Source organism: Capra hircus, chromosome 6 (genome assembly GCF_001704415.2).
Source record: "Capra hircus breed San Clemente chromosome 6, ASM170441v1, whole genome shotgun sequence".
NCBI classification, from domain to species: domain Eukaryota; kingdom Metazoa; phylum Chordata; class Mammalia; order Artiodactyla; family Bovidae; genus Capra; species Capra hircus.
The window spans coordinates 73,185,765-73,212,676 of NC_030813.1; positions in this window are offsets into that span (position 1 = coordinate 73,185,765).

A 26,912-nucleotide genomic window follows, 5' to 3' on the forward strand; every position below is an offset into this window, starting at 1 on the left:
CACTGCCTATGTGCCATCTCTCTGCTGCCTTTCTCTTTTTCTGTCCTTCAGTCTCCGTCTCTGTGTCTCTATCTTTGTTGGAGAGAAAGGAAGTTTCCATTTTCACTCTTTTTTTATTGGATACAAAAAATAAGTGAATAAAAGCAATTTATCTTCATTGTCTAAATGAGAGTTGTTGGATCCTGACACCACCTTCCTCTCATCTTGGCAGAGAGGGTAACCTAGCCTTTTGAGCAGAGCCCAAACAAGGGTCCTTCTGCCCAATGTCACTTGCACCAGTAGAAGCCTGAGTTTGGTTCAGAAGCAAAGGCAAATTTTATTCTTTGATTAAAGAATGGAGAGTGTGAGCGCGCTTTCCTTGGAAGGTAGCTGGAACATATGCTTCTAAAACAGGGGCCTCTTCCTCCATCTCAGAGATGGGGTCTCAGGATGGAGATGTTCTAACCTAGGCCTGTCTGGTCTGCTCTGGAATATAAGATCTGGATCCAGGTTTAGAGTGCTGACTCTAAGGGTGCCGACTCCAGCCTTTTTACCTAAGTAAAGTTAATGATAAGTTGGGTGGGTTGGCTGTGCGGGGTGGGGTGGGGTGAGGTGAAGAAGGGGGAAAGTGAAAAATGAAACTTATATCTTAAGGGGATATGTGGAAGGGTGTGTTTAATTTCATGCAAGCTGGAATCAAATTTCTTGGTTTCAAATCGCAGCTTATACCACTAACTCACTGTGTGATCTTGGGCAAGTTACTTAACCCTTCTGAGCCTCCATTTGCTCGTATGTAAAACAAGGATACTTATGTTATTACGTAACATACATACATACATTACATATATAACATAATTACATAAGGTTGCTTGTGAGCATAAATGAGACAGTCCATCCTCAAAATGTCTAGTGCAGTGAAGCCATCACTCATGATGATGAAAAGAAGCCCCCCTTTTGTGTGTGTGTGTGTTTTAAAATTTTTAATTGAAGGATAATTGCTTTACAGAATTTTGTGTTCTGTCATGCATCAACAAGATTCAGCCGTAAGTTCACCCAGGTCCCCTCCCTCTCGGACCTCCCTCCCACCTCCCGCCCCATCCCACCCTTCTGCCTGTCGCAGAGCCCCTGTTTGAGTTCTCTGAGTCATACAGCAGATTCCCATTGGCTGTCTATTTTACATATGGTTTTGTGGATTTCTATCTTATTCTCTCCATATAACTCCCCTCTCCCTCCTCTCCTCCCTCCATCCATAGGTCTGTTCTTTATGTCTGTTTCTCCATTGCTGTCCTGAAAGTAAATTCATCAGTGCCATCTCTTCAGGTTCCATATATACGTCTCAGTATATGATATTTATATTTCTCTTTCTGACTTTTTTGCCTTTAACATTAGCGGGGGCTGGTGCTAACCCTACAAGCTGCCTCCTGAGTCATTGTATTTAACGAGTGCTTCTATCAGCTAGATATGGTGCTGCGTTCTACAGAAACGAAAATGAACCTATTTTCTGATCACAGAGCTATTACTGCCTATTGGGTGAGAAACACCACCATGTTCCAGGGCCATTTCAATACAGTGTGACTGATGTGTATTGAGATGAGGTAAACACAGGTTGGTGTGGGAATCCAGAATGAGGCATGTAAAGGCATCCAAATTTGGACCTTGTACTGCTCCTTTCAGCTGAGGACCCCAGGCATACTCTGTGCAAGACCTTCCTGCCAGCAGATTTAGTAGGCAGGAATCACTGATGAGAAAGGGAAGTGTGGGTCACTCTGTAGGTAAAACAGACAGACACCTTGTGGGACAGACACCACTGCTGGAGCATCTGGGCCTTCCTGGAGCTTAGAACATGAATGAAAAGGGAGACCAACCCGTTCCAGCCATTTTGTTTCCTCTTTTGTGACTGCCTCTCTGCAACATGCTCTGCAGATGGATATGTTTTAGCAGTGGGGAGAGCAAGCAGTGCTCCCCGCTCAGAAGGGCCTCCTATCAGCACAGTCAGCAGTGGCAGGCATATTCACATTCTATGGGTACAAAAGGTATTTTAAACAGGCCTGTGTCTTCCAGCTTTATCGCCGTATGAGTCTCTTCTCACAATAGTGTTTACAGAAAAGAAACGGCAGGGTATAGAAAAAATGAAAGTCACGGCTTGTTCTCCAGAGGCAGGCAGGGCGCAGTGGAACAGCAGTCCCAGTTCCGCGTGGGCAGCATCAACAGTCGTGATGCCGCTGCCCACCTGCTGGACAGTGGAGGCCTTTGCTGCTCAGGGCAGAGGGGACAGGTGTCCGGGCTGCAGCAAGTTCTCTGCGGCTTTTCGTGGTCTGCAGTATAGCATTGCGCTTCTATTTGTGTGTTTTCTCTTCTTTGGGAGCAAGAAATTTTCTCAGGTTAGAATAACAGTTTTAAAAGGAATTACTGGCATTGAAACATAATGATGAGGTGACGACCCCTCTGTGATAAGATGAAGCTTTGGAAGGAAATTCACTGCTGCTGCTGATTTCTTTTTATCGTGTTCCATCATCATACGATTCACTACAGCCTCCACACATCAGCCTTAGGCAGGGGAACGGAGTGGTTTACAAACACTTCACATGCTCTGGCTCCACTGTCTACTGTGTGACTCTGTGCCAGGGCCTTTGGTGCTCAGCTTCAGTTTTCCTGTCTGTAAAATGGGCTGCTCCAGAGGGCTGTCATACGGATAACTATTGAAAGCAGTTCCTGGCTCACACAGTGGATTCTATATAAGGGTTTGCTGTTAATATTACTATGAATATACAGCCAAACTTCATGATATTCCTTGTGGTGAATTTAAATATATTTCATGTAGTAACCAACCTATTAGTACTGGCTCTGGGGTCAGTTGATGGCTGAGAACCCTGGTTTAGTATTTCCTAGATGTGGGATCTTGGTCAAATTATTAACTTTTTGTGTTTCAGTTTTCTCGTCTGTAAAATGGGGACAAATAATGCTGATCCCCTCAAAGCAGTATGGTGAGGTTTAAATGAGATAATATATGAAAAATAAATTTCAGAACCTCTCTGTGCCTCAGGTCCCTTCAATGCAGAATGGGGATTATTATGGAATAGTTTGTGGGACTGTTTGATGACTGAATGAAGATTAGCTACAAATAAGGTGCTTAAAACAATGCTTTGGAAATAGTAAGCACACACTACTCTAGCCGTCGTTTTTATTACCTGACTACCACCGCCATCACATCATCATAATATTACTACTGCCAGTTTTTCAGTGTGCAGTGTACTTAAGATACAATGATACAGTGACTCACGTATTCCAACTTGTCTCATCCTGTGTTTCCTTGGGAATTGGCAGTTTTCACCCCCTCCCACATTTTGGCCTGTTTATCCACTCCGATTCTTTATCCACTCTGACTCAATTACTGCTTTCCTGAGTACCATCCACACACGCTAATTTAATGGAATGTTATTTGCTGAGTGAGGCTTTTTCCCCCATTTTGCTTCAGTCTGTGAGTGGTCTCTTGAGTTTCCTCCTGACAATAAAGGACTCAGGTGTAATGTTATTAAAGCTCCCAGTGGATTCCTAGTGTATCCCAGTTTTGTGACTAACTGCTTTTAAGCAGTTTCAGAATGTTATTAGCCTGAGGCCTTTGCTCAGGCAGGAAGAGTTAGCATTAGTTAATTAATGCTTCTAGTCTTGGGCTCTTTGAAAGTTTTGTATGGGTTACCTTCTGTGGCGGTTGTCAGAACAGATAAACTCGAACTCATATAATTAAATCGTCAACTTCCTCAACTCCTTTCTGGAAGTGACAGAATGTTAAAAATGAATAATAGCTTAAATCTGCCTTGCATCATTCATTTATTCATTCACAATTTGGAGCATTCATTGAGTGGCTACTATATGTCAGGCATGGAGGAGAGGAGTAAAGGTGAACATGAGAAGGCCTAGTGGAAGAGGAAGATGCCACAGAAAGGCCCAGACCCATATCTACAGTATAAAAAAGAATGAATAGATGAATAAGAGTAATAATTAACCTTTATTGAGCTCCTACTATTGTGCATGCTTCACCTTATTCCGTCCTTGAGACCAACTATCATTATGCCCATTTTCCAGAGGTGGAAGCTGAGGCTTGAGAGATCAAGAACTTCCTCAAGATCATGCTGCTACAAAGTGGCAGAACCATCATTTAAATTCAGGCCTGTTTAGGTCAGAGCCCATGATCTTGAATGCTACACTTTATTGCCTCGCCACTGATCAGCTATGCAGCCGAAGCCTCAGTGATCTCTATTATCATCCATAAGGGAAAATGAACTGCTGAGAGGTCTTGCTGGTTCCTGTGTCTCCCTAGTGAGAGGACAGTCACATCAGATGCAGAAGAGCGAGCTCCTGCTGCCTCCGCATTTACCCGTGTGCCAAGGTAGCCTTGGGAGTAAAACAGCCCTGTCTGATGGCTTTGCTGCTTGGGACTGGTGCAGTGTGGCCTAGCTATGCTATTTAAAACAACATTGATGGCAAGAATAATAGCCCATAATTATGCAGCACTAACTAGGTTCGCTTCTAAATTATTTATTTAATAATCACAGTAACTAATGCTAGTCTCTGTTGGTTTTCTCAGAAGCCTACCCAAGACTAGTATTTGGTATCAATAGTTTATTTGGGAGGTGAAGAAACCTCAGTAAGGAAATGGGAGAGCGAGATGGGAAAGGGCAGGCAATCAATAAAAGGTGGGTATGCATACACCAGCTCATGTGTGTCTTGGACTGGCTAAGGACCTCTCCTGGGGAAGATTCATTCTCAGGAGCTTCCGCTTTGTGTGGCAGAGGCAGAATGACTTTGGCTGCCAGAGAAAGCCCTCAAAGAGCTGAAGTTCTGGCTTCTTGCCCCACATTGGCAAGGCCCAAGAGCATGTGGGAGTGCACCGACACTGAGAAACCAGAGGTCCAGGGAACTAGAGGTACAAGTGACTTGCCCAGGGTCACATGACTTAATGATCTTATGGGTTGAATTGTGTCCCTACCTCTGCCACTTCAGTTCATAGGATGAAGAACTAACCCCCAGGACTGCAGAATGTGACCTTATTTGAAAATAGAGTCACTGCACGTGTAATCAGTTAAGACGAGGTCATTAGGATGGATCTTAATTCAATATGACTGTTGTCCTTATGAAAAGGGGAAATTTGAACACAGACATGTACATACAGGGAGAGTGCCTAGTGAAGATGAAAGCAGAGATCAGGGCAATGCTTCCACAAGCCAAGGAATGCCAGAGATGGCCAGCAAAACACCAGAAGCCAGTGAGAGGTGTGGAACAGATCTCTCTCACTAACTAGGTTCTCTTCTAAATTATTTATTTAAGACTAGTATTTGGATCCAGCATGATCCAACCTTGCCCGCCCCTTGCTCAGACCTTCCACTTCCGGAACTATGAGACAATAAATTTCTGTTGTTTAAACCACCCAGTTTGTGGTACTTTGATAGGGTAGCCCTGGCAAACTGATATAAGTGGCAGTTGTTACTTACAGATTGTGATTTCCAGCCCCAGTCAGTTGAGTGCAAAGGACACGGTGTAGGAGAGGCAGGAGGAGGATGGGAGCCAGCAGGTACCATCAGAATGTTAGAGTCCTTGCTTACCTCTTCTCGCTTCTCCTCCTTCTCACCACCAAACATTTATTAAGTGTGCTGAGCTCTTTACATGCATCATTCTGTTTAATCTCCATGTAGCCTGAATGGGAGGTAATATTGGTATCTCTGTTTCACAGACAAGGTGACGGTGGATTCAGAGAGGTTAAGTAGCTCAACTAAGGACACGGAGTATGCCAGTGTTGAGTCAGCATGCAAACTCAGGTTGTCTGACTTCTGTTCTGCCACTTCTGCCCTTGCAGCCAGACTGGCTCACGTCCAAAGAACAGACATCTATCTTAGGACCAACTTAGGGACCAGAGTTGCTGCAGGGGAGTCCTGATGTACAGGGATGGGAAGAGTCTCTCAAAGAGAAACACTAAACAACAGAAGATGAATCAGCACCAGAGCACAAAGCCCTAAGTGGACTATTTGAATATTATCTTCTATTTTGGGTACTTAAAGGTGTTCTCCTTTCTACTCTTTGTGAGGATCTGTAGAGAGAAGAAGGCATTTTGACCCTATAGAGGTGTCCTGTGCACGCTTTGGGCATGGCATTAGAGTAACTGAGGACGTGGTTCTGCTGAGCTGCACTTGTTCCCTGTCCCTGCCTGGCCCCTCTCCCCCTTCACTGTTAATACTGCAAGGAATTTGGTTCTTCTGCTGTCAGTTTTTTTTTTTTTCAACCAGAAAAATGTTCTGCCATGTGTCTTTTGTTCTTTTTTTCTGAAGTGGCTGTGAAGTTATAATTTACTGGCATATAGAGAAAAGTGGATTTTTTTTCACTGCAATTCCGTTTCCCCCATCCTTTGGGATTCTTGGGAAAACTTGATTAAAATGTCAGCCAGAAGAATGGCTGGTGATTCTTTAAAAGGACTGATTAAACCAGGATGACCCACAGCACTAACAGGAGAAGAAACCCTGTGGGGATCTGAGCATTTACTTTTTAGTTATTTGAGTATAGTAAAAAAAAAAAAAAGTCAGAAAAAAAAGAAAAAGCTTTGATGGAGAGGAAGGGTGATAATAAGGTAGTTATTAGCAATGGTAATAATAAGCGCCACTCGAGTAAGTTCTGTCCTTGGCCCTGTCCTGTGCCTTTGTCTGTGTTGTCTTTAACACTCACATTCCTGGAAGTATTAGGATCACCCCATTCTCCGTAGAGAGTAATTCATGTGCCTGCCGTCAAACAGCTGGGGCCTGTCTCCTGGGGTGTGACGGTCACACTGAGGGAGAATCCTAAGACCTTTAATAGGAGATGGTCACTCCAAGGATGGGGCTGCATCATGCCTGGAGAACTAATTCCTTCTATCTGAATGTAAGCAGTAACTCCTTCCTGCTTCTCTAGGACCCAGCCTTTTGGCCCTGATCTTGTACCTGCTTTATTTCTTGCCAATTGGTTCCCATTTAAAATTCTTCCTTTGGAGGAAAGCCAATCACGAATACATGCATAGAATCATCTGGTTCAATAGAAAAGGAAAAAAAAATAGAAAAGGAAAAATGTGTTGACTTAACCGCATTATTTTAATTGTGTGTTTTCTGAGAATTGGATTCTACATGCTGAACAATCCAATGAGGGAACATTAAAGTGGGACAGAAACCTGTGGCCCGATCCCCCCTGAGGTTATTTGGGGCCCCTACTATACCCTGTGGCTGCACTGTGGAAGGGGACCAGTGGAGGGACAGACTGTTGTCTAGTTGATTTTGGCCAGGCTTATCTAGAACCTGACCCCACTAGCTTCTCCGTTTCTTCTATCATTCAGAGCCCAGTCCAGTTAAACCACACAGAAGCTCATCTCAGAATCCAGTGCTAACTCTGCTTGTTGTTTTTAGTGGCATGAAGCACCACATTATGTTACTTTTTAATTATTTTATGATGATAGTCTTGTCTTCCATCTCGGTACTGATCATAGTGCTAGGCATGTAGAAAGTGCTCAGAATCTACTCCTGAATGACTACTAAACATTTTTTCTTAGAGTGTCAGTTTCTAAAATAAAGCATTTATTCTGTAGAATGAAGAACTGCTCCATTATCAGGGTTCAAGTCGGTGTGGGTAGCATGAAAGATGAAATGTCAGGAATAGGAACGGTGACCTTATAGATACTTTTCAGCCCAATGTTGGGGAATATCCTTAAAAGATCACTTGAGCTATCCCTGTACTGGCAGGGAGTGAATAGTGGTAATTATTGGCGCCTGTTCTTTGTTGTGGTCCATCTGGGGACTCCTTTCCAAAACAGACTACATATTGGCAACAGGGAGGGGAGTGTGTGTTACCTGAAAAATCACAAACTCAAAACTTTGTTTATAGAGGAGTGGGATAGGTCTGCCCCTCCATCTCAGATGAAATAGCATGTCGTTGTTGGGTATTCCCATGGGTCCCCAATCTCTGTGCTGAGGCAAGTGCAAACAGGGGTGAAACACCTTCTTTGCTCTAAGAGTCTCCAGGGCAGCTTTAGAGTTTTCTCTTTGTAGAGCAGAGGACCATGCTCGCTGTCTTCACCCAGTTACGTGTAGGACCCCTGGACTATTCATGCAGCTAAAGAATCACATCTTCTACTGAGGACAGAGGTAGCACAGGAAATATCTTGATTTTACTTTAGCCCACATTTAGAAGACATTTGGATCCTACAGTTTTTTCATCTCTGTAAAAAATACAATCAAAGTGTTTTCTTCCCTGGAGGGAAGACATCACTAATTTGTGTGGACCCAAGAACATGCATTCTCTCTCTCTCTTTTTTTAGTCTTTTCACACATGCTTCCTACCTTCTTATCGTACAGGAATCAAGAGACTATAGAAAAAAATCTCAGCTATCAGTCATTTGCTTCCTGTTTTTAATCCTCCCATGTTTTTGTTTAAAAATCTACCCCAAAGGGAAGAACTGAACTAATTTTAAGCAGATTTCTTAAATGCAAAAATATACACAAAGGAGCAAAGGGCAAGAATTTAAATTACGTGAGATGATGAGTTTTTTTCGGATAATACAGTCATTTGATAACACTGCCTTGTCCTGAAATTTCTCATTTGCAATAGATGTATGCAGCTTTTTTTTTGTATTCAGGAGAAAATGTTACCAAATAGACTCATGGGGTTTAAAAGATTTACATTAAAAATGAAACAAAAGGAAAAAAACAAAACCCCAAACTAGTGGTGTTTAATTCACTAGGGATAGGGAACTGGAAATAAGACCCTGGTTTCTTAAGCATCTTTGTGAGGATTCACAGAACAATGGTATTTCATTCGGGGTTGGCAGAAGCTTGGATTCGTATCTAGTCCAAATACCTAGAGCTTGAGTCCTTTCTTTGGTGTGTGTGTGTGTGTGTATGTTAGTTGCTCAGTTGTGTCCGACTCTTTGCAGGCCCGTGGACTGTAGCCCACCGGGCTCCTCTGTCTGTGGAATTCTCTAAGCAAGAATACTGGAGTGGGTTGCTTTTCCCTTTTCCAGGCCTTTCTTTGGTGTCTCTACTGAAAGGTCACTAAGCCTCACTGGAATAACTCCAGGGATGAGGAGCTCATTATCTCCTGAGGTGTTTCACTTTATCTATGAATGGATATATAGGAAGCTTCCCCCCCCCCCCCCCCCCGCCTACCACCCCACCCCGTTCCAGGTGCATGCTTGGAGAGTAAGTTCTTCAACCAGGGATTGAATCTGAGCCCTTGGCAGTAAAAGCACAGAGTTCTAATCACTGGACTACCAGAGAATTCCCATGTAGGAAGTTTTTTATGTTGAACAAAAATCCATTCAAACATATTTATTGAGTGCATACCATGTTCCAGGTGCTAGATATTGTTTATATTCTGAAGGTATAGCAATGAACAGAAGAGACAGAGATCCCTGTAACTCTTAAAGCTTGCTTTCCGTGGAAGGGTGAGAGTGAATAAAAGCATATAAAATGAAGAGCATGACAGGAGATAAGTAAGAAAGGAAGACAGTGCAAGGGTGGGCGCTTGCAGTTTTAACTACGGTGGTCAAGAAGGGCGTCACTGACAAGTGACTTTCAAGTGAAGTACTGAATAAGCCATGTGAGTATCTCTGGGGAAAGAACATTTCAGGCAATAGAAAGAGTAAGTGCCAAGGTCCTAAGGTAGAGGTGTGCTTGATGCGTTCATGGAGTAGCAACAAGACCAGTGTGGTTGGAGTGGGGAATACAAAGGGGACAGTGGTGGAATGTGAGGTTAGAAAGGGAATGGGAGCCAGGTCATGTGGGTCCTTGTGGGTCATTGTAAGGATATTGGATTTTACTCCAGATAAGATGGGGAGTCATTGGAGGGGGCTGAGCTAGAGACTAATATGATCTAACTTATGTTTTAGAAGATTTGCTCTGCAAAGAGACTGTACAGTGAAACAGGTGGACTTAGAACAGTTTGGAGGTTGTTGGCCATAGTTCAGACAGGAGACGATAGTGTTTTGGATGAGGGGAGATAGGAACGTGTTTGGGTCCTGGACATATTTTGAATAGTGCTCTTGAAGTTTGACCTGTTGATTAACTCTATCCCTGGATCCCTGGAGTGTTTTTTTTTTTTTTAACACATGTCATCTTTCTTCATACATTCAGAATAAAATAAAATAAGACAAATCTGTCTTTGACATAACACTTTGCTCCCCATGCTTCCCTTGTGGCTCAGCTGGTAAAGAATCTGCCTGCAATGTGGACAGATAGACCTCTTTCTATTGCCTGAAATGTTCTTTCCCCAGAGATACTCACATGGCTTATTCAGTACTTCACTTGAAAGTCACTTGTCAGTGACGCCCTTCTTGACCACCGTAGTTAAAACTGCAAGTGCCCACCCTTGCACTGTCTTCCTTTCTTACTTATCTCTTGTCATGCTCTTCATTTTATATGCTTTTATTCACTCTCACCCTTCCACGGAAAGCAAGCTTTAAGAGTACAGGGATCTCTGTCCCTTCTGTTCATTGCTATACCTTCAGAATATAAACAATATCTAGCACCTGGAACATGGTATGCACTCAATAAATATGTTTGAATGGATTTTTGTTCAATGTGGGAGACCTGGATTCTTCCCTGGGTTGGGAAGATCCCCTGGAGAAGGGAAAGGCCACCCACTCCAGTATTCTGGCCTGGAGAATTCCATGGACTAGTCCTTGGGGTTGGAAAGAGTCAGACATGACTGAGTGACTTTCACTTTGCTCCCCATAGGCAAGCTTTCTAATATGTGGGATATGTATCCTTCTGTTTGCGTGACTTCTTATAAATCAGGCATCATTCTTTTGTAATAGATTTTTAATTTAAATAGTGGCATTGTGGTACAGATCACATTTTGTTTCTTCCTATATTTTAAAGATGTATCTGTGTTGCTGAGTGTTCCAAGATTCTGCTGCTTCTGGCTGAACCGACTTCCTCAAATGAGACCATTGAACTGTGAAAAGACTATGTTAAATTAATAGCATGGTTCCCTGAGGTTTTTCCTCTCCATTCCAATCTGCCTACCTTTTCCAACTATCCCCAAATAATATGGCTTCGAGCTTTCCTGCGGTCTAGCCACTCTTCTCTGAGCCTGCTATGACTTATCTCTGCTCACTGACCTGGGTTTCTGAGAGCAACATCTATGCCTGGAGACTTCTTCCCATTTGCCATATGTGGAAACGAAGTTTTGTAGCTGAGAAATGGGTGTAAGGACTTCGGCGCTAAGAAAATAGAAGCCACAAGATAAAGAGAGACCCAAGATTCCACATGTGTCCAGGGTAGACCCTTGCCTCAGTTTTCATGGGCACAGTAGAATAATGGTTAAGAACTTGGGCTCTTGGATCTGATATACGGAGTTTTGCCTTCTAGTTCTCCTTCCTGCTGGTTACGTGAGTTTGTATCAATTGCTTAGCTATTCTGAGCTACATTTTCCCCCATTATAAAATGGTGATATTCATAACACTGATTTCGAAATTGTATTTTTAGTATTAGATGCAATACTCTCTTACCTTTTGACATAAAGCCTGGCACAGAGTGGGTCTTTGGTAAATATTGGCTGTAATTTTAAGCTTAAATTCATACAAACCCAGATTGTCACAAAAAATAACCATGGGTATTTATTTACATTGCCAAAGATGATAAAATAGTTTTCTTTTAATAGCAGTTTTTCTGGCATACTTGCGGTGTGCTTTCTGTGTCTGCTCTCAGTCGCTTCAGCCATGTATGACTCTGTGAGACCCCATGGACTGAAACATACCACCCCCTGCTCCCCCACCCCCCGCCCCACCCTCCCCCCACCCCCCGGCCCACCACACTGCCACAAACACACACCACCAGGCTCCTCTGTCTATGGGATTCTCCAGGAAAGAATACTGGAGTGGGTTGCCATTTCCTTCTCCAGGAGATCTTTCCAACCCAGGGATCGACCCTGTGTCTCTTGTGTCTCCTGCCTTGGAAGGCAGGTTATTTGCCGTGAGCACCACCTAGGAAGCCCAGCAATGTGCTTTCAGTGACCCAAATTGGGTTATACATGGCTTTTCAGCAGTATAGACTGTATAAAGATTGGTTTACTTGTATGATGACAGTGTGGGAGATGCACTGTATGACAGTAAGAGCCACATTGAAAGCTTCCTGGCAAATACAGACATGATGATGTTATTGAGGGTTCTCTCTTTCTTTCTCTGTCTCTCTTACATTCTGTACAATTGTAGTCCTAGCAGTGGGGTATACTTTTTAAAAGATCTTGAGTATAATACTGCATGTTCAGAAGTGAGGTAGCCTATTTTTTTCCAGTGAAAACCTATAATAAGGAAAATATAGAAGATGAGAACTTGAAGCGACTGAAAGAATTTAGTGTCACTGATATTGCAAGATTGAAAGACAACCCAAAGGTCATCGAATGTTCCCTTCTTTTTCCACAGATGAGGACAGTGAGGATTATAGAGGTGGGGTGACTTGGTCAAACTCATCCAGCTTCTAAATGGCACAGCAGGGACTCAGTTTTATTGTCCAGTATTCTTTCTTCTACAAATGGTTCCTAGTAAGGGTTGGATTCAGAACACTCATTTTGAGGGTTATTTTTGTCTTGAGTACTCAGGGAATGGAATTTGTACCTTTCCTTGATAATCTATCCCAGAAAGAAAATTTTTCCTTAAACACAGTCCAACTGTCTCTTGGAATAATTTAAATATACAAACCCAGGCCTGCTGTGAAAGTATCATGGTACCATAACATTTGAATATAGTCAAGAGAAAAAACCAGAGAAGGCAATGGCACCCCACTCCAGTACTCTTGCCTGGAAAATCCCATGGATGGAGGAGCCTGGTAGGCTGCAGTCCATGGGGTTGCGAAGAGTCGGATACAACTGAGCGACTTCACTTTCACTTTTCACTTTCATGCATTGGAGAAGGAAATGACAACCCACTCCAGTATTCTTGCCTGGAGAATCTCAGGGACGGGGGAGCCTAGTGGGCTGCTGTCTATGGGGTCGCACAGCGTCGGACCCGACTGAAGTGACTTAGCAGCAGCAGCAGCAGCAAGAGAAAAAACACATTTTAGGCTAGGCATATTTAGTATGCTTTGTCCTCCTTTTGCCCTGACTCAGGCATCTCAACGACTCTTCCTTACTTTCTTTCCTCCTGTATTTAATGTCTCTCCCACCGCAATGTGAGCATCATAAGAACCAGGGTCTTTATGTGTTTCATTCTCAGTTGTATGAATAGTGCTTGGTACAAAATAAGTGCCAAGTGGATGTTTGCTGAGGGACTAGTATGTCTATTGAGTGCCTACTATGTGCCAGGCACTCTTCTTGGCACCCTGGATGCATAGCCTCCCTCAGTACCAAGAGTAGGGAAGAGGAGCGAGAAAACACATCTGACTCTGATAGAGAAGTGAGGTTTAAAGTCATCCTGCCTGTCCTTGGCAAATGCAGAGGGAATATTTTGACTTAAGAACAAGCAGCTTCTTTCCCTGACCCTCACATCACTGTAGTCGCTCCATGCCTTACCACACTACCACAGATCACACCCGTGTCTCCTGGCACACACACCTGTGGGCCAGTTTGAAATGGCTCAAGTTGCACCTGAATTACCGAGTATCTCCCTAATGTTTGTTTCTCATACCCTTGCTTGGTACCTAAGATCCCCACTGTTGAATGATTCTCTGTGTTAAGGAATGTCTATAGTAGATCCATTTTAAATAATAAAAATTTTCTCTAGAGACACCAAGCATTAACCATAGGCAACACCAGAACCTTTACATGAATTATTTTTTTAGGTTAGTCATTGAGAAGAGTAGAACTTATGGGAAATGAGCATAAATAGTTATGTTCTATTGAGGGAAGAGAGAGAAGAGGAAGCTGGGCATGTTCTAGAACACTGCTACTCAAAGAGCAGAATGGGGACTGCCCCTGGTCTATAATGTGATTAGTAGCTTGCAGGGCCACTAAGCACTCTTTTTAATTAAAATGGTTTGGTTTTTGGTATTGCGACTTTTCTAATTGAAGGAAGCAGCGTAATTCACATTTGTTCAAGTACCAACCTCTTATTTTGTCATTGTCTGCTAACAAACAGCTGATGGACCAGCTGTACAGGAGCACTGTTCTGGAAGCTTGGCTACTGTCTGGGTAGGTAGTCCTAGTGAAGCATTGTGGGAAAATCCCAGGGCTTGCAGGGGCAATGTGAAGATTCTGTTCCCTAGATGTGGGCATCAAGGATAGAGGAGATCAATTTTGCTTATTATGTCACAGCTTTGCCTAGGGTCGGGTATGACTAAGTTGTTTTGTTTTGTTTTTTTCCCCTTCAGCATCTTGGCAAATACATGCTAAGGGGGCACAACACCTTTAGTTTGTTGAGCACCAATGTGGTACGATGGAAAGAACAGTCAAACAGAAAAGAGCTCAGATCCATGGTTCTCCATATATTAGCTTGGTGATTGTGAACAAAGTTCTTAACTTTTCCTGTTTCCCCTTTTCTAAAGGGGAGCTACCATAGGAGTTTTATTATAAGCATTAAGTGTAGAGCATCCCTAAAAGCACAGTGTCAGGCATAAGAATGCTTCTTTGAATAAATGAACGGATTGGTATTTCCCACACTCTATCACATTTACTCCCGTCAACAACTCTGGGAGCTATTATAAGCCCATTCTATAGATGAGGAAACAGAGGGTTAAAACACAAAGCCTAAGAAAAGTTAAACAATTTACCTAAAGTTGAGACCAAAGCTAGAATGACTCATAGAGCTAAAGAACGGCTCTAAAGCAGCACCCACAATTTTCCTGAAGGCGTCCTTTTTTTATCTGATACTAATCACTTGGCTGTGTAGGCAGTGACTTGAGAAAGGAAACTGACATGAATCATTAAGCCTCCAAGTTATTGTCTCCACTTTACAGACTATGAAAACGACTTGGGTGAGGAAATCCTATCAAGCACTTTAATATGGAGAAAAAGAAAAATAAAAAAGGTGAGATCTTGCTCAGGAGTTTTGGAAAGGTCAATAGGATTAACATACCCTTTGAACATAGTTATTTTAGCTGAAATAAGGAAATGGCATGGGGGAAACTTCACAGACTACTCATGTAATAGAAGTGTAATGTATTTACCCTTTTTCTCTTCACCCTTTTTCTCTTCCTTTGTGGCAAATGTGGGATTACTTGAAGCAAACTGGTAGAATAAATGGTTATACCCAGAAGTTGTGTTCTGGAAAAGGGTGGATTATCTGTAAATGTTATTTTATATTCTCAAATTCATCAAAAATCATCAACTCAAGGTACCTTGAGAAGAATGAACAGATAATAGGCAACTAAAATTGATGGATTGGGAGCCCGAAGAAAACGTGTGCTCTTGGGGACATTTGCAATTGCCTCCTAAGTTCTTTATAATTTAAACAAACTACCTCTAACTCACTTTATAAGTCAGACTTCATTTTTAACCTCCTGTGAAATGAAAATTAACCTTGAAGTAAATTCACAGAATTTCCCAGGTAGAAATGAGAGTCCTAGCAGACATTAATAAGTGTTCTCAGGAAAAAAAGATTGTGTAGTTAAAAAGTTTTGAAGCTACTGGGTTCAGCAGAGGTTCATAGATTTCTTTAGTGCAGGACTTCTCAGAGCCTCTAAGTTCTAATGTGGACCATAAGCCTCTTAGAGGGCTGCAAATAGCATAAACTTATTTGACTATCCCTGCATCCCCCTATATATTTTTCCCCACAGAACACTTTTTAACATCTTGTGAGGTTAGTGTCCCCAGGAACATACTTTGAGAAATATTGATCTCTGTGCGTGTGTGCTAAGTTGCTTCAGTCGTGTCTGGCTCTTTGAGATCCTATGGACTGTAACCTGCCAGGCGCCTCTGTCCATGGCTAGCATGCCTCCTTTCATAGTTTCACAGTTATGTGCCCTATATTTAATGTCTTAGTTTTGTATCTGTTTATGAGGTATGACTCTAAAGCAATACAATTTTAATTTTGTGATCATAAAGATATTGCTTGGAGATGAGTGTTATCTTCACAATAGAACCCTTGGGTGTGTTTATTCTTAAGTGTCTTGATGACTGTGCCTTCATTCAAAACAGCTTCAGAGCTTTTCTTTTGGTTATTGCTGTACTCACATTACCAGACCTGCTCATAAGAAATCAGTCTCAGGACTGCACAGCAACAACTGACTGGTGTTCTTGTGGTAAGAAAGAGCACTGGATTAGGGCATTAACAAAACTTTGGTTCTTTTAGCCTCTACTTGACCACTAACAAGTTAAGAGACTTTATCTCCTAAACTCTCAGAGCCTAGTTTCTTCATCTGTAAATCTTGTCACTAGAATAGCTCCTTTGTGGGGCCCCTGTTTGGATTAAATGAGATAATGCTTGTGGAGATCTTTTATAGGATATGTATTAATTGGGTAGGCTCTGGAAGTTGACTGCTTGGGTTAGCTTCACACCTCTACTGTTTGCTAGCTTTCTGGCCTTAGGAAAATTATTTTACTCCATTTCTGTCTTTTAGAATCATAAGAAACATAAGAATTTCTACCTAATAGGATTGTGTGGACTAATAGTTTATGTATAGTGCTCAAGCAAGTGCCTGAAACATAATAAATGTCCTATAAATACTATATGCTATTAATCTAACCTGTAAAGAATTAGGTGGATTTTAAAGTACTTCCCTTTCAGGGGAGCTCTTGATTTTGTTAGGAGTGAATAGGTGGGAAAGCAAGGTAAAGAAAAGATAATTAAGAGGACAAGATTTGAGAATGATATCTGGGATAAAAAACATATTGGCTAATCCTGGGTCAGAACGATCTAAGTTTGTGTATTAGTTATTTTCTGTGGTGTAATAATAGTGTCACAAGCTTAGCATCTTAAAACAACACACACTTATTATTTCAGTTTATATGGGTCAGGAGTATGGGCATGGCATATTTGGCTCCTCTGCAAGGTTGCAGACTATTAGCCAGGGCTGTGATCTCATCTGAAAGCTTGGCCGGGAAGGGTTTATATACAAGTTCACATGGTGGTTGGCAGCATTCAGTTCCTTCCAGAATGTTGCCTCGGGGCTTCAATTTCTGCCTGGCTGTCATTTGTAAGCCATCTTCAGCTTCTTACAGTATAGACTTTTTCAACATGATGACTTGCTCCTCAAAGCCAGCAAAGGAGACAGTGTCTACTAATCAGATGGGTTATAGCCTCAGGTAATATAATCATGGGCATGCAGTTTTGTATATACTGCTGCTTTTACCATATTCTATTGCTAGGAGTGAGTCGCAAACCCTGCCCACACTTGAGGGAAGGGGATCACCCTAGGAACACAGAGGGGATGAGCTCATGGGGCACCCTAGAATTTGCCTGTTGTTGCAGATTGTTTCCAAAAATCAAGCCCAACTTAAAAGGATGAGGATCACAGAAAGTACCCCTGAAACCCTTTTAAAACATGACATTTTGGGAAAAAAAGCAGTGTAGTTGGAATATGTATAGTCTCCCAAGATGATCACTTTGAAAGGACAATAACTATTTCAATCAGAATTTACATTTGGTCATGCTGTTAGAAGCTGTTCATGTTATTTCATACTCAGACTTCATCATTTCCCATACTAAAAAGATTTTCCTTATAATCTTCATTTTTTAATACACTTTAAATAACCCTTTGGCATTCTGCTTTGCATGGACTTTCCCCTAAAGATTTGCCTAGGCTAATACATAGGTTGCCTAGAGGTGCTTTTGTTATGTAGCAAATCTTAGATATGACTTTTTATTACCTACAGAGATCTGAAAAGATGAATCTCCCTTTATTGAAATTTCCTTGATTTTGTATATTCAAGGCTCTGAATTTACCACTAAATTCAGAAAAAGTAGTTGCTTTTGTTTGGCTGTATAGGCCTATAGGAGTTTGTGTTCAGTAGCTCCAGTGGTCTTTATTATAATTAGTTACGATCGCCAAGATTTTGTTATTGAACCCATGACATTGGAGAAGCGTCATGTAGATCTATCTTATGCTCACCTACATGGTAATCACCTTACTGGAGAATGACACACATAAGCATCATAAAGAAACTGGGACTTGGTAAATACCTTTAGTGAAAATAATCTTAGGGCAAAAGGTCATCTTAACTTTCAGGTACAAGGAAGCTACAAAGTCAGCAAATCATAGGATATGAAAATCTCTTAATTTAGTGTGATGAAGACAGATTTTAGGTTGTGCTTGAATAAGGGAATGTGAGATAACAGCCAACCACATGACAAATGGAAGTGGACAGGAAGGACCTTGCTCAATTTCTGCTCCACAGAAATCGCAGTGAGCCAATAATAGATGCATTTGGATGCTGTGATTGCTCCCTGGAAGAAAATCTGCTGTGAAGATTTTTCAAAACTCTGATCCATTTCCAGAATTTTCCAGTCATGTTATTGATTCATTATTTTCTCTTCATTCGAAACATTATTTATCAGTGACTTTGGTTTGTGGTTGAGTTCTACTGAGAATAAAATCAGCAAAAGGTTGCTACTTGAACTTCATTTTTATTTGGATGTTTTTGATAGAACCAATAGAACCTGGAGTGTTTCTGTCACAGGCAAGCATAGGCTTGTACGGAGTAAAATCTGATATAGTCATCACTGAAACTTTGGGTCAAGGTAGAACATGCTGGCTGTACAAGTAAATGAAAAGTTTCTTTTAAATATTATTATTTTGGCAAATTAATACTCTTAGGCTCATACTTAAAAATCACATTCCTGGAATAAATCAGCTCAAGATCCCTATAGAGAAAAACTAACCATATCTACGACAACATCACTGAACAAAAATGGATCTCATCCTCACGTTAGACTTTAGTCTAAGTTCTGCCCTATATATGACACTGGGGAGTTCACCTAACCCCCGACTTGGACATTATTATTAAGGACTTTGAGATCTAGAATCTCATAAGACCTAGGGAGACAGAGGCGCAGAAACTTTTTACAAAGAATGTCAAATTTCCAACTTCTGATCTTTTAGTAGTTTCAAGGCATAGCTGAGGTCACTGATTCCTATGAGCTGATTCCTGTGCACTGATTCCTATGAGCAGGTGTGAGAAAGGAAGTACAGGGATGATAAAAGGATAACTATCAAGTCCCAGACAGTCAAAGGGCAAGTGTTATTGATCAGTGGAGCCACAGGTATTGAGCATTTTCAAGAGCAAAGTGTAATGCCAGATATTGCAGAGAGTACACAGAGGATTAAGACATAAAATTGTTTAAAATGCTCTAAGATAGAGGAAAAATAAATACTGATAAGCAAATAAAATAAGTGAAGGCAAGTCAGGGTATAATGTCACAGAAACTGTTCAGACCAGGCATTACTGAGGTTTATATGGAATGATCCTGTCTAGTTTGGATGGAATGGGCCCATAAAAGTTTTCACTGAAAGATGACATTTGAAATGGACTTTAAACAATGGAGAGGAGGTTGCCTGATAAAAAATGGAGGGACAGAAACTTGAGGTGGAGGGAGATGCAAAAATCTACAGCTTGTAGAAGAGAAGACATGGGCTTTGGGGATAAAATTGAATTAAAATTAAACCATCCATTTGGTTGGAGAATGGGCAGTTGTGTTGAAAGAGCAGGCAATGGGCTCATGACTTTATCAACAGCAAAAGTATGAAAGCCTAGATGGGTTATGTGATTGGGCATTCTGGCTCAGGCAGCATACTGGCCTTCTGAGACAGACTCATTTTTATCTTTATGCCAGTAGAATGCATTCAAAGGATACAACTGTCATTCCAAACAATATCACATCTTTTGCACTGACCTAGTGTAGTTATTGGAGAAGGCAATGGCACCCCACTCCAGTACTCTTGCCTGGAGAATCCCATGTATGGAGGAGTCTGGTAGGCTGTGGTCCATGGGGTCGCTAAGAGTCGGACATGACTGAGCGACTTCACTTTCACTTTTCACTTTCATGCATTGGAGAAGGATATGGAAACCCACTCCAGTGTTCTTGCCTGGAGAATCCCAAGGGCGAGGGAGCCTGGTGGGCTGCCGTCTATGGGGTCGCACAGAGTTGGCCGCGACTAAAGTGACTTAGCAGCAGCAGTGTAGTTATACAACTTTTATCTGTGTAATGCGATGCTTTCTAATAGCACTAGAGACATAGCTAACATCTTCATTATTCAGCAACATCAAGCACCATACAACATTCATTTAGTCAGGAGCATAAAAAACTCTCCCAGGCTTCTATGTGGAGAAAACCACTCTTTGTTTAGTGTATCCTCTTGAACATGAAAATGGTCTGGCGCTTGTAGGGACTATTTCTAAACTTGGCTAAAAAATGTTGTACCTATTTTATTTTTTATCACCTGCTTGCTATCACATTGACATTGCTTTTGGGTATAACTGTTCTTTAAATATTTGTCTTGACTTCTTTGGTGCACCTACATTTAAAAAATTCTATTTATTTATTTTTTCATGTTACTGAATTCCATGCTAGCTGCCTGCATTGTCAAAGGGCCACGTAAAGATATGTAAGGGATGAGTTGCTCTTGTGCAGTTTGCCTTGTCTTTGTCAACTGTAGGCACAACTCTCATGAATTATGTAAACTTCTGTCCTGGAGGGAGCCCAGTAGTGCCTCAAGTATTCATAAAGAAGCCTCTCAAAGCTTCCCTGAAGGAATCACAGTCTCAGTGGTAGTGAGTGAAGTGAAGAGGCAGCAGCAGTTGTAAGGCTGAAACAAACACTAGGCCAAAGTCCTGAACAGAAATTTGGGCATTTCCGTGATCTATGTCTGTTGGTGTCTAACATCAAAGTACTTTTATAAATGAAAGAGGCTGATCAGCGAGGAAGCAGAGCCAAAGTAACAACAGCAGCAACTTTAGCAGCAAAAAACATTTTCCAGGCACACGCGCCTACATGATCAAATTCTAAGTTTCAGAAACTAATGTGTGCTTTTACTATGTGCAATGCCTTGTGATTTCTCCTGCCCACTTCATTCCATTCCATTCCCTTTCCAAGGAGATACCAATCTAAATGTCTCTGGAGGCTCGTTGTCTTTCTTTTTAGCTTAGTAGAGAGCTGACTCTGTAGCCCTGAGTCACTCATAGGAAGAACAGGGCTGTGCTCTGGAGTCTCCCTATCATTTCTGGAAGCAGGAATTCCCTGCAGTGAGCTATTCCCTCTGTGTAAGTAAGGGCTTCGTTGATAGCTTAGTTGGTAAAGAATCCGCCTGCAACGCAGGAGACCCCAGTTCAATTCTAGGTCAGGAAGATCTGCTGGAGAAGGGACAGGCTACTCACTCCAGTATTCTTGGGCTTCCCTGGTGGCTCAGCTGGTAAGAAATCTGCCTGCAATGTGGGAGACTTGGGTTCGATCCCTGAGTTGGGATGATCCCCTGGAGTAGGGAAAGGCTACCCACTCCAGTATTCTGACCTGGAGAATTCTATGGACTGTATGGTCCATGGGGTCACGAAGAGTTGGGCAGACAGAGCGACTTTCACTTTCACTTTCAGGGTAAGTATGTGGATCCCTCTGGACTGATTTGCTTTCTCTCTGCATCCAGTCTCATCAAGTCAGTAGGGTAACGAGTGCTTGGTGATCTTATGCATGCTGCTTTTTTTCTACTTATCAGTCATCTTCCTACAAATCTTATTTTATATTTACTTTGCATGGTGCTGGGGATGTGTGTTGATGACCACATATCCCTCACTTCCCCCAAACTAAGAGACACATTTGAACTGGTGGGAGGTGGTATTTTGAAAAAGCTTAGCAGGTATCTCTGGCTCTTGCCTCCCCACACCCAGTGATGAGAAGCCTTGTTGTAGAGCTATAGAACACTGCTATGGCCTGAGAATGTACAAATGGTGTGGAGTGAGAAAACTGTGGTGCTCAGGTGTGTGTGTGGGGCATCAATGTTCATAAACAAACTGGGGTTTTGGAAAAAAGTTCTCCATTTTCTCCTCACACTTTAAGTGCTTCAGGAAGGTACCTTGAAAATATGTATGTCAACCCTGCGCTACTGACATGTGGGCTAGGTAGTGCTTGTTGTGGGAGGCCTGTCCTGAGCATTGTAGGATGTTTAATACCATCCCTGGCCTCTATTCATCAGATATCAGTTGCCCACACCCCTGCCTCTGAGTTGTGACAATCAAAACTGTCTCCAGACATTGCCAGATGTTCCCTGGGGACCAAAATCATCCTCAGTTGAGAATCATTGCTTTAGATGAAACGTAAACATTAATGCTCTCCTGTATACCTGTCATATTAATTGTTTTGTGAAAGGGTCAAAACACTTCTACTTTGAACACAATAATGTTAAACATTTAATAGTGTTCCTGCTTAGTTTGGATATATGTGGATATTACATTTTCATATATAGATGTTCAACATATTTTTACAGCGGCCATTAAAATGCTGTAGACTACTACTCAGTATAGCAGTAAATATAACTCCTCCTCCCACCCTTCCTTTGATCTATAGGGTCACCAGGGAGAATACTATTAGAAGGACTTACAAGGTAATGAAAAATGGAGGTTCTACTAGATATTGATTAAAGAGCAATGCCTTAACAGTAAGTCCCATGGTTAATGCTACAACTTAATAATAAATAAGCTCAATAAAATGTATTAATAAGTCATAGGAGTTTCCAAGGTTAATGTTTACAATGGAGTTCACAGTGAGCCCTTTTCAGAAATGAAATACAAAAAAGTTCATATGGTGTCATTCTAGCCACATTGGCAATCTAGTGTCAGCTTGCCCCACTGCCTGTTCTGTTCTTGGCTATCTTTCTCTTTCTTCCTCTCAGTGTGTTCTAGGAAATGAAAAATACCTGAACCTAAACAAAACATAGGAAGGAAAGGGAAGCAGCTGGGAAAATAATAATCACACCACACATTCCAGAGCTTTTGGCTTTTCTGGTCTTTTGAATAATCCCTCCTATAGTGCTTCTCCTCTAGCAGAATGATTGCCTGCTGATCAGGGGAAGGTGTTTGCCAGGCTTAGGAGAAGCCCAGAATCACTCAGAGAGAATGCAATGTCCTTTGTATCCAAGAAACAAACAGTAGTTAGCCTCGCAGCATTTAATATCCACAGCAAGGCGGAAGTTACCAGAGAAAACTGAGAAAATACTGTAGGACTTGCTTGTGAAACCTCAATTACCAGGGCTGTTTGGCTTATAGAAAAAGGAGCTAATTGTTTTTGAGCAGAGTTATTTTTCTTTTTCTCATTGTTCCTTCTTCATTGTCTTTTATTTGCACTCATTCTTTTTGTTGCCCCGTTGTTCTATGAAAGATGTACATGCATGTGTGTTCACACACACATAAGCATATACACACAGAAATACCCACACAATGACATTTCTACTGGACCTGCATTTCATTTCCTGAAAGCTACGGAATTGGAAGGGAGACTCGCCTTTGCACAAGTTCTCTTAGCTTTAAGTATCTCTTTGCCTACATTTTGCTTACTTTTGATATCTCTGTTGCAAAAGAGAGCAGGAAGTTGAAAATATATTTCAAAATAATTTTTAAAGGGCTTTCTACAAAAAGCCTTTGACAAAATTCAGCACCCATGATTATGATTAAAACTCTTCAAAAAATGGGCATAGAAGGAACCTACCTCAACATATATGATATACCTACAGCAAACATTATTCTCAATGGTAAAAAGCTGAAAGCATTCCCCCTAAGATCAGGAACAAGACAAGGGTGTCCACTTTCACCAATATTATTCAACATAGTTCTGGAAGTCCTAGCTATAGCAGTCAGAGAAGAAAAGAAATAAAAGGAATCCAGATCAGGAAAGAAGAAGTAACGCTCTCACTGTTGCAGATGACCTGATACTGGACATAGAAAACCCTAAAGATAGTATCAGAAAATTACTAGAGCTAATCAGTGAATTTAGCAAAGTTGCAGGATACAAAATCAATACACAGAAATCACTTGCATTTCTATATACTAACAATGAAAAATTAGAAAGGGAAATTAAGGAATCAATCCCATTCACCATTGCAACAAAACAATTAAATATCTAGAAATAAACTTACATAAGGAGACAAAAGAACTGTGCACAGAAAATTATAAGACACTAATGAAAGAAATCAAAGATGACATAAACAGATGGAGAGATATTCCATGTTCCTGGGGAGGAAGAATTAATATTGTGAAAATGACCATACTACCAAATGCAATCTACAGCTTCAATGTGATTCCTATCAAATTACCAATGGCATTTCTCATAGAACTAGAAGAAAAAGTTTCACATTTCTTATGGAAACACAAAAGACCCTGAATAGCCAAAGGATCTTGAGAAAGAAGAATGGAGCTGGAAGAATCAATCTTCCTGACTTCAGGTTATGCTACAAAGCTACAGTAAACAAGACAGTATGGTACTGGCACAAAAACAGGATTATTGACCAATGGAACAAGACAGAAAACCCAGAAATAAACCCATGCACCTATGGGTACCTTATTTTTGACAAAGGAGGCAAGAATATACAATGGGGCAAAGGCAGCCTCTTCGATAAATGGTGCTGGGAAAACTGGACAACTACATGTAAAAGAATGAAATTAGAATACTTCCTAACACCATACACAAAGATAAACTCAAAATGGATGAAAAACCTAAATGTAATACCAGAAACTATAAAACTCTCAGAGGAAAACAGGCAGAACACTCAATGACATAAATCAAAGCAAGATCCCCTATGACCCACCTGCTAGACTAATGGAAATAAAAACAAAAGTAAACAAGTGGGAGCTGATTAAACTTAAAAGTTTTTGCACAGGAAAGGAAACTGTAAGCAAGGTGAAAAGACAACTCTCAGGGAGAAAATAATAGCAAATGAAACAACTGACAAAGGATTAATTTCCTAAATATACAAGCAACTCATACAACTCAATACCAGAAAAACAAACAACCCAATCAAAAACTGGGCAAAGACTTAAACAGACATTTCTCCAAAGAAGACATACAGATGGCTAACAAACACATGGTAAGATGCTCAGCATCACTCATTATTAGAGAAATGCAAATCAAAACTACAATCCCCTCACACTGGTCAGAATGGCTGTCATCAAAAAGTCTATAAACAATAAATGCTGGAGAGGGTGTTGAGAAAAGAGAATGCTCTTGCACTGTTGGTGGGAATGTAAATTGATACAGCCACTATGGAAGACGGGATGGAGATTCCTTAAAAAACTAGGAATAAAACCACTGTATGACCCAGCAATCCCACTCCTAGGTGCATACCCTGAGGAAACCAAAATTGAAAAAGACACAAGTATCCCATTGTTCATGTGGCACTATTTACAATAGCTAGAACACAGAAGCAACCTGACAGATGAATGGGTAAAAAAGTTGTGGTACATATACACAATGGAATATTACTCAGCCATAAAAAGGAATGCCTTTGAGTCAGTTCTAATAAAGTGGATGAACCTAGAACCTGTCATGGAGAGTGAAGTAAGTCAGAAAGAGAAAGATAAATATTGTATTCTAATGCATATATACAGAATCGAGAAAAATGGTACTGAAGAATTTATGTACAAGGCAGCAATGAGGGGAGAAGAGAGTGAGATGTATGAAAGAGAAGACAGATAGAGAGAGAAGGGCAGAGTGAGACAGATACCTGTGTATATTCCTACCACCCAAAGGTGGCCATCAGTAGTCTTCTGAATAACGTTATATAAAACCCTGTACAATCTTTTACAGTTGTTACCTTGTAAGGTCCACAAATGAGAAAGAAGGCCAGGCTGCATTTATCTTTGTTCTCTTTTTATTCCTAGCAGAGCTAGCACAGTAAATATTTGCTGAATGTTAATGATTTTAACTTTATTTTGAAGTTACTCACAATATGTTGGTGAATGAAGAGAACTGGCCAGCAGGAAGTGAAAATCTGTGGGATCATAGAAGCTGCAAGCAATCATTCTGGCTGAAGTTCTCATGTTACAGATGAGGGACATAAAGCTCAGAATGCTTTAGGAACTTGCCTAAGGCCTGTCAGCGGCAGAAACAGGAGACAACCCTGTTGTATACTTTGATAATCTAAAATCCTTTTGATTGAAGTTGCTCAGAAAAGTCCCACAATATTTATTTATTTAAAAGTCAATATTTTCACCATGAACAAAGTGAAAAAACAACCTATTGAATGGGAGAAAATATTTGCAAATGATGCAATCAGCAAGGGATTAATTTCCAAAATATACAGATAGCTCATACAGCTTGGTATCAAAAAAACAAACAACCCAATCAGAAAATGAGCAGAAGACCTAAATAGACATTTCTCGAAAGAAGACATACAGATGGCTAACAGGTGCATGAAAAGATACTCAACATCACTCATTATTCAGTTCAGTTCAGTTCAGTCCCTCAGTCGTATCTGACTTTTTGTGACCCCATGAATCACAGCATGCCAGGCCTCCCTGTCCATCACCAACTCCTGGAGTTCACTCAGACTCATGCCCATTGAGTCGGTGATGCCATCCAACCATCTCATCCTCTGTCATCCCCTTCTCCTCCTATCCCCAATCCCTCCCAGCATCAGAGTCTTTTCCAATGAGTCGACTCTTCGCATGAGGTGGCCAAAGTATTGGAGTTTCAGCTTTAGCATCAGTCCTTCCAATGAACACTCAGGACTGATCTCCTTCAGAATGGACTGGTTGGGTCTCCTTGCAGTCCAAGGGACTCTCAAGAGTCTTCTCCAACACCACAGTTCAAAAGCATCAATTCTTTGGTGCTCAGCCTTCTTCACAGTCCAACTCTCACATCCATACATGACCACTGGACAAACCATAGCCTTGACTAGATGGACCTTTGTCGGCAAAGTAATGTCTCTGCTTTTGAATATGCTATCTAGGTTGGTCATAACTTTTCTTCCAAGGAGTAAGCATCTTTTAATTTCATGGCTGCAGTCACCATCTGCAGTGATTTTGGAGCCCCCCCCCAAATAAAGTCTGACCCTGTTTCCACTGTTTCCCCATCT